The 14021-nt window shown below is 39.6% G+C and overlaps 1 long non-coding RNA gene across 1 annotated transcript in view; it reads left to right on the top strand.

Moving 5' to 3' along the window:
- LOC126237521 (uncharacterized) overlaps positions 1-14021 on the top strand; it is a 62077-nt gene that overhangs the window by 26047 nt on the left and 22009 nt on the right. Inside the window, exon 2 of the long non-coding RNA XR_007545094.1 lies at positions 10680-10836. This is a non-coding gene — a long non-coding RNA (uncharacterized LOC126237521). The remainder of the gene's footprint in view (positions 1-10679; positions 10837-14021) is intronic.

Raw genomic sequence — 14021 nt, forward strand, 5'->3', positions numbered from 1 at the left:
ACAAGGACTCAGTTGTTCTCTGGTGGCTATGCATTGGCCACACCTGGCTGACGCACGGTCATTTATTGCACCACAAGAACGCACCTCTATGTCGCTGTGGATCAGCTTTAATAGTGGTCCACGTCTTGTTGGCCTGCCGCTTTTAACTGTGCTCAGGCAGACATTTGCACTGCCTGATACGCTCCCTGCCCTTTTAATACATGACACTGCCATGGCAGGCTTAGTTTTGAGTTTCATTCAAGCAGGGGGCTTTTATTGCTAAATCTGAGGGTTTCTCTTTTTTTGTGTTGAGTCTGGCCTTTGGCCTACGGTTTTAGATTGGGGTTTTTAGTGTGTCTCTTGGTGTACTGCCCCCTAACCCCCCTCCCCCCCCCCCCCCACACACACACACACACCACACCACACCACACCACTACCACCACCACCATGGTCGGCCAGCCGCTGTAACACTTTTAATTCCTCTTTTCTGGTCTTTGTCTATGTCTTTCTTGTTCTGTGTAGTCCCTTTTCCTCTCCATTGCTTTTCTTTCTTCCTTGCGGGTGCTTCATGGTCAGGGTCATGGAAAAAGGGACTGATGGCCTTTGTAGTCTGGTCCCTTCAACCCCGACAAACCAACCAACTAGTACCAGATGCCCTTCCCGGTCTAGAGAGATGTCGCCCGATCACAAACCACAAGTAATTCCAGATGAAGATGAAGAAATGCCGCTGGCTCCTCCTGCTCCATCGGCTCCACTGCCAAGGTCAACACCATGCAACCTTCACCTGCAGCTGGGGCATTTTCATCAATATTCTCCTATGCCCCGAATCACTAACGCCACTGAGGACTCAGAGGACCCCATGTATGTGGTGTTCATTCGCAGCATATGCTTTCCCACTTCCCTAAGGACGAAGGGGTGTGTAGTATCCACCATTATTAAGGCTCCGCACCAAGCAGCAGTGTAATCCATTGCACGCAGCCGAGAAATGCCGCTAACAGTGTTGGCCGTCTTCGTACGTGTGCTTCAAACCACAGCGATTGGCCACCCATGACACCTGGTGATTGGCCATCCAGAATGTACAGCGACCCCAGCCACCGGCGCCATTAACTGTGAAACCTTATTTAACACTGCCACTGACATATACAAGCCACTTTCCTATGTTCTGCTCCACAGCTCGTGTGTGCTACGCTGCCGTGGACCTGCTGTTCAATGTTAATTTGGCTGCACTCTGGACTTAGAATCCGAATGCTATATTGGAACTTGGGCCTCAATACTGACTAGGCTTAGTATGTCAATGGGCTTGTGATTCTGCTGGAATTCTGCATTTCACGTGCACTTCCTGAACATAGGTATACCCACCATCATAATTTTCCATAAAGTGTTCAACTACAATTTGGCGCTTGGTAACAGAACTTTTTGTGCCAGTGTTGTGTCAGTAAACTGTAGAACGGTGATATATTTATTGTGTTATAACCAGAAATAACAGTAAGATTATAATAATTACAGCACACACAGAGGCAACGAGCCAATAATTCTTCTCATGCTCCATACGTGAACTGAACAGGAAAATATCCAAATAACTGGTATAAGGGGGCGTACCCTGTGCCATGCACTTCAGTGGTTTGTGGATGTATATGTAGGCTGCCTTTAAACAGACTAGGCTCAATGACCTTCTGTAAAACCATTAAAAATAATGCAAACTAATATTTTCAAAATCATTAAAAATAATGTAAACTAATTATTTCTGGGGAAGGGGGGGGGGGCATATAAAAGAAAAAAAACCTGTTAGCTCAAAAGAAAGATGCCAAATACTGTCCACAGTAATGTTTGCTTAATACCATTCAAACAAGCGAAAATTCTTGTCTGATGCACTGAAATATAAATGACTTGAATTTGAAATGTTCCTGCAACCTAAGCTACAAAGTTGATAACTTACAAGTTCTTCTCGCAGAATGTAAAAGTGAAATAATGATTTGTTTAAATGAACATTGGCATACCTCTAATTCAGTAAATATCTTAAATAAAATTGAAAATTTCAACATTACAAGCATCTATTGCAGGGAGAAAAAAACTCTCGTGGAGGACGTTGCGTACTTTTGGATTCTTCTATAAGGTACGAAGTGAAAACAGATTTTAAATGTTTAAATGAAGATTGTATATTTCAAAGCTGTGCAAAGAGCTTGAAGACCTTAATGTGTTAGTGATCACGGTTTACAGAATTCCACAAAGGGCATTAATTAAACCATTCCTCTCTAAATTCCAGTGCATTTTAAATAAACTAAAGAATGAAAAAAAGTGGTAATAGCTGCTGGTTTTAATGTAAACACTGCAAGTGGCATCAAAGAATCAACAAAAGTAATTGATTCAATTAAAAAGTCTGGTTTTAAACCAAATTTTTTGGAGTTCACCAGAACAAATGTTCACTCAGCCACATCCATTGATAACATTGAAACAAACTGTTAATGTACATGAATTATGTCTAGACTTAGGACTTTCGGTTGACTCAGCCTTGTTTGTTTCACTGCCAAAACTTATAAACTTAATACAAGAAAAACTTATATCAGAAGACATTTCAATAAAACAAATAGTGAAATATGTCATGAGAAACTAACAAAAGTTAGCCGATTGTATAACAACTCCCAACTGCTTCAACAAGCCTTAAAATATTTTAATTGGAAGTAGGGAGCAGTGGGAAAAAAACATGTCTGCTTCATTGCTGGGTCGACATCAGAACAAGGTGCTGCTGGGGCTGGGGCGTAAGGGGCTCAGCCAAGACTGGAGGGCATCATATCTCTAGGAAAACTGGCCTCGGTATTCCAAGCTGAAATTACTGCAATCTGGGCATGTGGGGAGGAAACTATAGCATCTACATCTATTCAGACAGCCGTGAAATCATTGACAGCACGTGCAACGAGATCTAAGATTGTTGCAGAATGTGGAGCCAGGGGGAAGCAATAGGGTTAACCTAGTGTGGGTCTCTGGCCACTCAGGGATTGGTGGCAATGAACAAGCTGACAGATAGGTCAGGATGGGGGCAAAGACTCCATTCATTGGGCTGGAACCTGTCCTGACAATCACAAAGGCTATGATCAAACTAGAGCTACAGGACTGGCTTAGAAGACAGCACATAGAATACCGGACCATGGTCTATAAACAAAAACACAGTAAGGTAATGATGCCAAAGCTGTGTTTTAAAAGAAGCTATGTAATCCTGGGCTTGAACATAAAAGAGAATAAACTCATGGTTGGACTGATGACGGGCCATGGGAATTTCAAAAAACACCTACATGCAATAGGTATAATGGAAAAAAACCGTAAATGTAGGATCTGTGATGAGAGTAAAGAAACTGCATCACACCTAACCTTCGAATGCACGGCATTGGAGAGCAAGAGACACAGAATTTTAGAGACAACTAGAAAAAATTTGTGGTAAGGTCTTACGGGACTAAACTGATGAGGTCATCGGTCCCTAAGCTTACGCACTCCTTAATCTCTCTCTCTCTCTCTCTCTCTCTCTCTCTCTCTCTCTCTCACACACACACACACACACACACACACACACACACACACACACACACCGAGGGAGGACTCAAACCCCTGGGGGGGGGGGGGGGCAGCCGTGCGGACCGTGACAAGGTGCCTCAGACTGCTCAGCTACCCCACATGGCAGGACAGCTAGACCTGAAAAAATGTGTAACAAATATCTGGTAAGGGACTCCTTGCACTATTTAAGGGCATTGGTTGGCCTTACTAGACATACAGGGAGTGATACCACACAATAAAGTCAGTTTCGGTGCAGGCAGTAGCGGTTATACCAAAGCTGTTTTAGCTTCCATGCCAAAATCAAATAAAGTGAAAGTAAAATTGTCTCTCAAGGATGGTAATTAAACTAATGAAAATTTTAGTAATTTTTTTAATAGCTCTTCTGAAGAATTTAATGAAACTTCCCCACTAAGAACATACTGCAATAAACCATCAAGCAAGGTAAGATGGATCACACAAGGAATAAAAATTTCCCATGTGAGGAAAAGAAAGTATAAAATCAGCTGAAGTACAACAAAGATCCTGGTTTTGTAAAATATATTAGAAACTATACAACTATTTTAGGAGAGTTGTGTAACCTTCAAAACAAAAGACAAATAGTAAATTCAATCTAGAGCAAAAAATAAAAAAAAGTTTGCTGTGAAAAAGGTATCAGAAATAAAAAGCTAGATATTTCTGATCTGATGTAAATAAAGCTCAAATATTTGAGTTCTTCAGTTAGTACTTCATAAATGCAGCCAATCTGATTTAGATGTAGCAAATTATGGACAGACAGTTAATAGTTTTGGATTGTAAGGCAAAATCACAAAATCAAATAGGGGTAATGCAGGAGTAGGTTTAATAATGAATAAAGAAATAGGAGTGCGGGTAAGCTACTACAAACAGCATAGCGAATGCATTATTGTGGCCAAAATAGACACAAGGCCCACACCTACTACAGTAGTAGCAGTTTATATGCCAACTAGCTCTGCAGATGACGAAGAAATTGAAGAAGTGTATGATGAGATAAAATAAATTATTCAGATAGTGAAGGGAGACGAAAATTTAATAGTCATGGGTGACTAGAAATCAATAGTAGGAAAAGGAAGAGAAGGAATGTAGTAGGTGAATATGGACTGGGGGTAAGAAATGAAAGAGGAAGCTGCCTAGTAGTATTTTGCACAGCGCATAACTTAATCATAAAAGAAGGTTGTATACATGGAAGAAGCCTGGAGATAGTGACAGGTTTCAGATAGATTATATAATGGTAAGACAGAGATTTAGGAACCAGGTTTTAAATTGTAAGACATTTCCAGGGGCAGATGTGGACTCTGACCACAATCTATTGGTTATGAACTGTAGATTAAAACTGAAGAAACTGCAAAAAGGTGGGAATTTAAGGAGATGGGATCTGGATAAACTGACTAAACCAGAGGTTGCATAGAGTTTGAGGGAGAGAATAAGGGAACAATTGACAGGAATGGGGGAAAGAAATACGGTAGAAGAAGAATAGGTAGCTTTGAGGGATGAAGTAGTGAAGGCAGCAGAGGATCAAGTAGGTAAAAAGACAAGGGCTAGTAGAAATCTTTGGGTAACAGAAGACATATTGAATTTAATTGACGAAAGGAGAAAATATAAAAATGCAGTATATGAAGCAGGCAAAAAGGAATATAAACGTCTCAAAAATGAGATCGACAGGAAGTGCAAAATGGCTAAGCAGGGATGGCTGGCTAGAGGACAAATGTAAGGATGTAGAGGCTTATCTCACCAGGGGTAAGATAGATGTTTCCTACAGAAAAAATTAAAGAGACCTTTGGAGAAAAGAGAACCACTTGTATGAATATCAAGAGCTCAGATGGAATCCCAATTCCAAGCAAAGAAGGGAAAGCAGAAAGGTGTAAGAAGTATATAGAGGGCCTATACAAGGGCGATGCACTTGAGGACAATATTATGGAAATGGAAGAGGATGTAGATGAAAATGAAATGGGAGATACGATACTGTGTGAAGAGTTTGACAGAGCACTGAAAGACTTGAGTCGAAACAAGGCCCCCGGAGTAGACAACATTCCATTGGAACTACTGACGGCCTTGGGAGAGCCAGTCCGGACAAAACTCTACCATCTGGTCAGCAAAATGTATGAGACAGGCGAAATACCCTCAGACTTCAAGAAGAATATAATAATTCCAATCCCAAAGAAAGCAGGTGTTGACAGATGTGAAAATTACCGAACTATCAGTTTAATAAGTCACAGCTACAAAATACTAATGCGAATTCTTTACATACGAATGGAAAAACTAGTAGAAGCAGACCTTGGGGAAGATCAGTTTGGATTCCATAGAAATATTGGAACACGTGAGGCAATACTGACCCTATGACTTATCTTATAAACTAGATGAAGGAAAGGCAAACCTACGTTTCTAGCATTTGTAGACTTAGAGAAAGTTTTTGACAGTGTTGACTGGAATACTCACTTTCAAATTCTGAATGTGGCAGGGATAAAATACAGGGAGCGAAAGGCTATTTACAATTTGTACAGAAAGCAAATGGCAATTGTAAGAGTTGAGGGGCAAGAAAGGGAAGCAGTGGTTGGGAAGGGAGTGAGACATGGTTGTAGTCTCTCCCCGATGTTATTCAATCTGTATATTGAGCAAGCAGTGAAGGAAACAAAAAAAAAATTCGGAGTAGATATTAAAATCCATTCTTTTTGTCAAGTTGTGCCACAAACTCCTCTTCTCCCCAATTCTATTGAATACCTCCTCATTAGTTATGTGATCTACCCATCAAATCTTCAGCATTCTTCTGTAGCACCACATTTTGAAAGCTTCTACTCTCTTCTTGTCCAAACTATTTATCGTCCATGTTTCACTTCCATACATGGCTACACTCCATACAAATACTTTCAGAAATGACTTCCTGACACTTAAATCTATACTCGATGTTAACAAATTTCTCTTCTTCAGAAACGCTTTCCTTGCCATTGCCAGTCTACATTTTATATCCTCTCTACTTCAACCATCACCAGTTATTGTGCTCCCCAAATAGCAAAACTCCTTTACTACTTTGTGTCTCATTTCCTAATCTGATAACCTCAGCACCACTCAATTTAATTCGACTACATTCCATTATCCTCGTTTTGCTTTTGTTGATGTTCATCTTATATCCTCCTTTCAAGACACTGTCCATTCCATTCAACTGCTCTTCCAAGTCCTTTGCTGTCTCTGACAGAATTACAATGTCATCGGCGAACCTCAAAGTTTTTATTGCTTCTCTATGGATTTTAATACCTACTCCGAATTTTTCTTTTGTTTCCTTCACTGCTTGCTCAATATACAGATCGAGTTACATAGGGGAGAGGCTACAATCCTGTCTCACTCCCTTCCCAACCACTGCTTCCCTTTCATGCTTCACATCTTACGCAGTGATTAAGTTATGCTCTGTGAAAAATTCTACTAGGCAGCTTCCTCTTTCATTTCTTACCCCCAGGCCATATTCACCTACTACATTCCTTTTCCTACTATTGAGTTCCAGTCACCCATGACTATTAAATTTTCGTCTACCTTCACTATCTGAATAATTTCCTATATCTCATTATACATTTCTTCAATTTCTTCGTCATCTGCAGAGCTAGTTGGCATATAGACTTGTACTACTGTAGTAGGTGTGGGCTTTGTGTCTATCTTGGCCACAATAATGCGTTCACTATGCTGTTTGTAGTAGCTTACCCGCACTCCTATTTCTTTATTCATTATTAAACCTACTCCTGCGTTACTCCTATTTGATTTTGTATTTATAACCCTGTCTTGTTCCTCCTGCCCCCGAACTTCGTTAATTCCCAACTATATCTAACTTTAACCTATCCATTCCCCTTTTTAAATTTTCTAACCTACCTGCCTGATTAAGGGATCTGACATTCCATGCTCCGATCCGTAAAACGCCAGTTTTCTTTCTCTTGATAACGACATCCTCCGGAGTAGTCCCCACCCAAGAGATTCGAATGGGGGACTATTTTACCTCTGGAATATTTTACCCAAGAGGACCCCATCATTTAACCATGATGCTATATATTTTAAAAAACAAATCACATGATTTTCTAATGGAAAGATCCTACTACTCAGAGGAAGATTTCATGAGGGATGAGGTGATATTTTGAGCAGAATCCTCAAAATGAATTAAAAATTTGTGCTAGTTATAGTGGGTGCACATTATGAAATAGCATTAAAAATTAGAAAGAACAGTGAATAAATTCGTCAACAAGCATTTGTATGGTTGACAAAATTTTTAATTAAGTAAATTGTAACCCAGACATGTATCCTGTACATCAGACTATTGTTCTGAAATTCTGTATGTTATGAGATGAATAAATCACATTTCCAAGGTGCTGTCCGTGGGCCTCTGCATGGGCTCTTTCAGACAGTTTCCACATCTTTCCTACAAAACCGTGAGTCTTGCATTTCTGCTGTTGTACTGTGGTCTGTCCTGGCTCAGAACTCTACTTAGGTGCCAAGCACCTGGACACTGTAGCACATTCCTGTTTCTTAGGCCACTTCTTCCCCCGCCCCCCCCCCCCCCCACACACACACACACAAAAAAAAAAAAAAAAAAAACTGAGTTGGCTGCCCCATATTCATTACCTGAAGACTAACTGTACTCAGAAGCTTGACACTATCTGCTGCTTTGCCCATAAATGTTGAGGGTGCTACTCTTATACGTATTTTCCAGGCCCTGGTTTTGTCGTGACTGCACTATGGTTGCCATGTTTGTGGCTCAGTGACTCCAGCTTTGAAACTGTTAGATCCAGTCCACCATCATGGCATGCATCTGGCCACTAGTGCCTTTCGGTCTAGTCTTAGACAGTGTGCTTGCTGAAATGGAGATCATCCCTCTTCACATTCGATGGTACCAGCTCTTGGTCTCCTATGCAATTGCTATTCGACAATTCCCTGACTGTCCCACATACTCCAATCTCTTTCCCTACAAGGGGTGTTGTCATCCTGATTCATGCCCTTGGTTGGGAGTACCATTTGATGATCAGCAGACCCACAATAAGGCCACTGCAACTGTGGCTAAAACGTTTGGTCCTGCAGTATAACTTTTTACATTATGATGCAGTACTTTACTCAGAAAACTTTTGTCAACTGGCTTTGGCGGAATCATATGCAATTATACCTGGAGGAGCATAAAATTGTGCTGATATTGGCTTCTCCTCATTAATTTATGCAAAAGGATGCACAGTAGGGTAACATTGCTCACTTTCATAGGATCTATAACCCTTAGGTTGCTGAAAACTCTGAAAACAAGATCCCTTTATACCAAAAACATTTTCAGCAATACTGTAGATGAAATAACCTCTACTTGCAAATTCTTTGTGCACTTCCTTTCTCAATTATCGAACTATCAGTTTAATAAGTCAAGGCTGCAAAATACTAATGCGAATTCTTTACAGACAAATGGAAAAACTAGTAGAAGCCGACCTCGGGGAAGATCAGTTTGGATTCTGTAGAAATATTGGAACACGTGACGCAATACTGACCCTACGACTTATCTTAGAAGCTAGATTAAGGAAAGGCAAACCTACGTTTCTAGCATTTGTAGACTTAGAGAAAGCTTTTGACAATGTTGACTGGAAAACGCTCTTTCAAATTCTGAAGGTGGCAGGGGTAAAATACAGGGAGCGAAAGGCTATTTACAATTTGTATAGAAACCAAATAGCAGTTATAAGAGTTGAGGGGCATGAAAGGGAAGCACTGGTTGGGAAGGGAGTGAGACAGGGTTGTAGCCTATCCCCGATGTTATTCAATCTGTATATTGAGCAAGCAATGAAGGAAACAAAAGAAAAATTCGGAGTAGGTATTAAGATCCATGGAGAAGAAATAAAAACTTTGAGGTTGGCCAATGACATTGTAATTCTGTCAGAGACAGCAAAGGACTTGGAAGAGCAGTTGAACGGAATGGACAGTGTCTTGAAAGGAGGATATAAGATGAACATCAACAAAAGCAAAATGAGGATAATGGAATGTAGTCGAATTAAGTTGGGTGATGCTGAGGGTATTAGATTAGGAAATGAGACACTGAAAGTAGTAAAGGAGTTTTGCTATTTGGGGAGCAAAATAACTGATGATGGTCGAAGTAGAGAGGATATAAAATGTAGACTGGCAATGGCAAGGAAAGCGTTTCTGAGGAAGAGAAATTTGTTAACATTGAGTATAGATTTAAGTGTCAGGAAGTCGTTTCTGAAAGGTTTTGTACGGAGTGTAGCCATGTATGGAAGTGAAACATGGACGATAAATAGTTTAGACAAGAAGAGAATAGAAGCTTTCAAAATGTGGTGCTACAGAAGAATGCTGAAGATTAGGTGGGTAGATCACATAACTAATGAGGAGGTATTGAATAGGATTGGGGAGAAGAGGAGTTTGTGGCACAACTTGAGTAGAAGAAGGGATCGATTTGTAGGACATGTTCTGCGGCATCAAGGGATCACCAATTTAGTATTGGAGGGCAGTGTGGAGGGTAAAAATCGTAGAGGGAGAGCAAGAGATAAATACACCAAGCAGATTCAGAAGGATGTAGGTTGCAGTAGGTGCTGGGAGATGAAGCAGCTTGCACAGGATAGATTAGCATGGAGAGCTGCATCAAACCAGTCTCAGGACTGAAGACCACAACAACTACTTCCTTTCTCATAAATACCAGGATATTGCTTCATCATGTTGCAATCCAAGGAAAAAAACTGCTTCGCCGATGAAGACAGGGTAATATTTCACCAAATGAAGGCACCTTCCTGTTGGGTGATAGTTTCAGTTGACTTTAAAAAACAGACATGAATTGATGAAAAGTTCCTCACAAATGTGAAACAATAGTGGGCATTCACTAGAGCTAGAAGTACCACACTAAATATCTTTTTGTAGTTCAAAAATTAGGTTCATGTATTCACTTGGCTCGATATGATGATGTGTTTGATGTCAATTGCCCACAAACAGTTTGGAAAATTCTGAAGATTTTCTAGATGTTGTGCTGTGTTTAGCCACTTATTTCTGTTTATAGGCAACTGAAAAAAAAGCGGGGTTGTTATTCTATGAATGTGTATTGTAGGTAATTTAAATGTTGTAGTTTTTTATCTGTACATCTAGAACTGCAAACATGCTTTCAAAAAGGCAGACTATATGTTATGCATTATTTTCAGGGGCCAGAACATATAGTTCTTGATACATTAGGTACTGAACATGTAACACCTGATCCAGGGATATAGACACTGTGTGTTATGATGAAGAAAGTCATGACACTGCAGCTACTGAAGGTGCTGTAATTGATCAAGGTGGACCTCCAACGGGCAGGAAAAGGTATAAGCTTATACTTCTTCGTAGCAAGTTGATAGCAAAATGTAAACAGCAAAAGGTGAAAGCTGTTCATTTTGTGATCTACTGTGTTTTAAATTGAAAGAATTGGATTTTAAGTAAAAACCTATTTTGTTTCTCATTAAATAAAGGCAATAAAAGTTGTACATACACGAATTACGCAATTTATGATCGAAAATGCTAGTTTAGTATCTGATTGTACCTAAATTTTAAAAATCCAATTAAATAAACTTTGTTATGACTAACGTTTGCAAATACTCTTTCCAGCTAAGAATTACACAAATATTTTATCGAAAATTGTAATTTTATAGTACCTAAAATACCTAATTTAATGTTAGAACCTGACTGTATCTAATTTTTAAAAATCCAGCCAAATAAAATTTGTACGACTAAACCTACCCTTTCGGTCTTCGCGATTACTTAGAAAACAGTAATTGAATGATAACTTGTTTCTTCACATGCGTGAACGCCAATCGTGAGTCACAGTGACGGCATACGCCAGGTTGTTTCAGCGCACCCTGTTCCGGGGAGCGTTGACGCTCGCTGTGAACTGTCAAATTGGCCGGCAGGACTAGGAGGAGCCTTGTGACCTGCCTCCAGCACCTTCTTGTCTTGTCAGAACAGTCAGTTTGAATCACCTGCACTGCCTACAATCAGTAGGTCAGTGTGGAAAGTCAAGAATGCCGAAACTAGGCAGATCCAAATCATCTCTGATTCATCACTTGTTAAAAGGATTTTCTGGTTTCGCTACAGACGGAAGAGTTATTCACTGCAATGTGTACAGCAAAGACGTAAGTAAAATGTTGACCAATTATCTGCTACGCCCACTCACAGAACAGTGATTCCACTATTTTTTCCAAGTTACCTTGGGCCAGACATATGTGAATGCAAAAATAGTGTTTCTAAACCCTTAATGTAGGTTAATTTTGCTAAGTAGATATTTTGCATAAATTCTTCCACAAAGTATTTCTCTTTTCTTTTTGTTTTTAGGTATGTTCTGAACAGAGGTCACATTTAAGTCAGCATGTTGCAGCGGTTAAACACCAGGCAAATTTAAAAAAATAAATTAAAATTGAAACAAATATTTGTAACCAAACCAAATGCAACAAACAGAACTGAATTTAATCTTCAGCTATGTTGAGCCATTGTTGCAGCAAACATACCATTCAAATCAGGTGAAAACAGCCAGATCCGAAGTTCTCCAGAAAAATACTGTCACAACATCATTGCATCAGAATCCACACTGAGAAAGAACTATTTAGATTCTTTATATGAAAATACATTGAGCAAGATAAGGGAAGACACAGGCGATTCATACATGTGGCTCTCTGTCAAAGAGGCAACTGACAGACAAGGTCGATATGTGAGTAATTTGACTGTTGGAAAGTCAGATCCTGAAACTAGCTCTGTACCTCACCTGATCTGCAGCAAGGAGCTAAAAAAGACTAACCAGGAAACAAATGCTCACTTTGTTAATAAAGCCCTCAAATTACATTTCCCCAACAGTCTAGATGAAAATAAATTACTTGTAATCTACGCTGCTGCAGCCGCATACATGATTGCTGCTGTCAAATTGTTGAAAGTATTTTACCCAGCCTTGCTCCATATCATATTTCTTGCCCATTCCATGAATCATGTAGCTGAGATAATAAGTCTCGAATTTCCACATGTAAATAAGCTATTTCTGCCATCAAAAAGGTTTTTATTAAAGCACCTACAAGAATCCAGTTATTTCGAGAGGAACTTCCCAATGTACCACTTCCACCAGAACCCATACTTAATTGCTGGGGAACATGGCTACAGGCAGTGGAATATTACAGCAAGCATTTGGAAGACATTAAGAACCTTGTTCTTAAATTGTGGGAGGAGGCAGTGAGCATTACTTCAGCTAAAGATTTTCTAAAGGACCCAACAATTTCGAACAACATTGCATACATAAAATCACATTATGCATTTTGGTGCCTATTATTAAAGCTCTAGTGTGTTCAGGGAAACCAGAAAAAATCAACTTGGTCACCAGTTCTATTGGTATGAAAGTGAGAAACTAAAGACAGTGCAATTAAAAAAACAGGACTGACCACCATCTGCACAGTGGATGATATCTTATCAAGTAAATCAACAGAACATGAGTGTGCGGTCTGCGCCTAATACCATCATTTAAATACACTCCGATGACATCTGTTGACGTGGAATGCTCATTCTTGGCATATAAGATGCTATTAACAGACAAGACATGCAGTTTCTCAATGGAAAATGTGGAGAAAGTGTTAGTTATTTACTGTGACTGTAATTATGGACATAGACAATAATATAATGTGGAATTTTGTCAATCTATTTATCTTCCTAGACAATAAAATGTCACATTTAGGTCACCTATTTCCAGATTATTATAACCTATTTTTGTAAGTTATAGAACCTATTTTAGGTACCTAATTTAAGATTTTTCAGAACCTAAAAGTCTGAGGTCTAGTGATGACACTACTGAAATAGCGATGCACAAAATAAACTACTGTACGTTTAATTTTAAGATACCCAACATTCCGCACCCTATGATTACATAACTGCAACTGTCAACAAACTGGATCTTTTGCAAATACAGTTCCACATGGTTAGGGTGTGAGCCAAGTTGGTCATCACTCAGTGTCGGAAAATTCTGTAAGTGTAAATATATAAAAGAATACAATGATGATATTATATTTTGAATAATATGGATTTTCAGGGTTATGCCTTTCAGCATTCAGATGAAAAGTGCTTTAAAAATATAGGCAATGAGTGGTTTCTATCACAAGAAGATTCATACACCACTTTGTTTACCGCAAGACCTGGGGTGTAGACGTAGCATAACAACTAGAACTGAAGACAAGAATTTGTAGAGAGTACTATCTTCGTGACCATTTATTTATGCGATGTTGCTTTCGGTGCAGACTTGGACTCTGGCAGCTGGACACTGGCCAGGTTTTATATCAGGGAGCTGCTGGTACCTACCACAGGATAGAGCTCATTCCTAAATTTAAGAGTTAAATATCCCCAGGTCTATGTGACACCCCGCTGTGTCTCCTAAAAGCACCCCACGACTTTACAGACAAGTGACACACATCCAGTTGCTTCTCTGATTACCTAAAACTTGTAAGTGTTCTTCCCATCCACTACAAGGTCATACAGAAAAAAAT

Source organism: Schistocerca nitens, chromosome 2 (assembly GCF_023898315.1).
Source record: "Schistocerca nitens isolate TAMUIC-IGC-003100 chromosome 2, iqSchNite1.1, whole genome shotgun sequence".
Classification (NCBI taxonomy): domain Eukaryota; kingdom Metazoa; phylum Arthropoda; class Insecta; order Orthoptera; family Acrididae; genus Schistocerca; species Schistocerca nitens.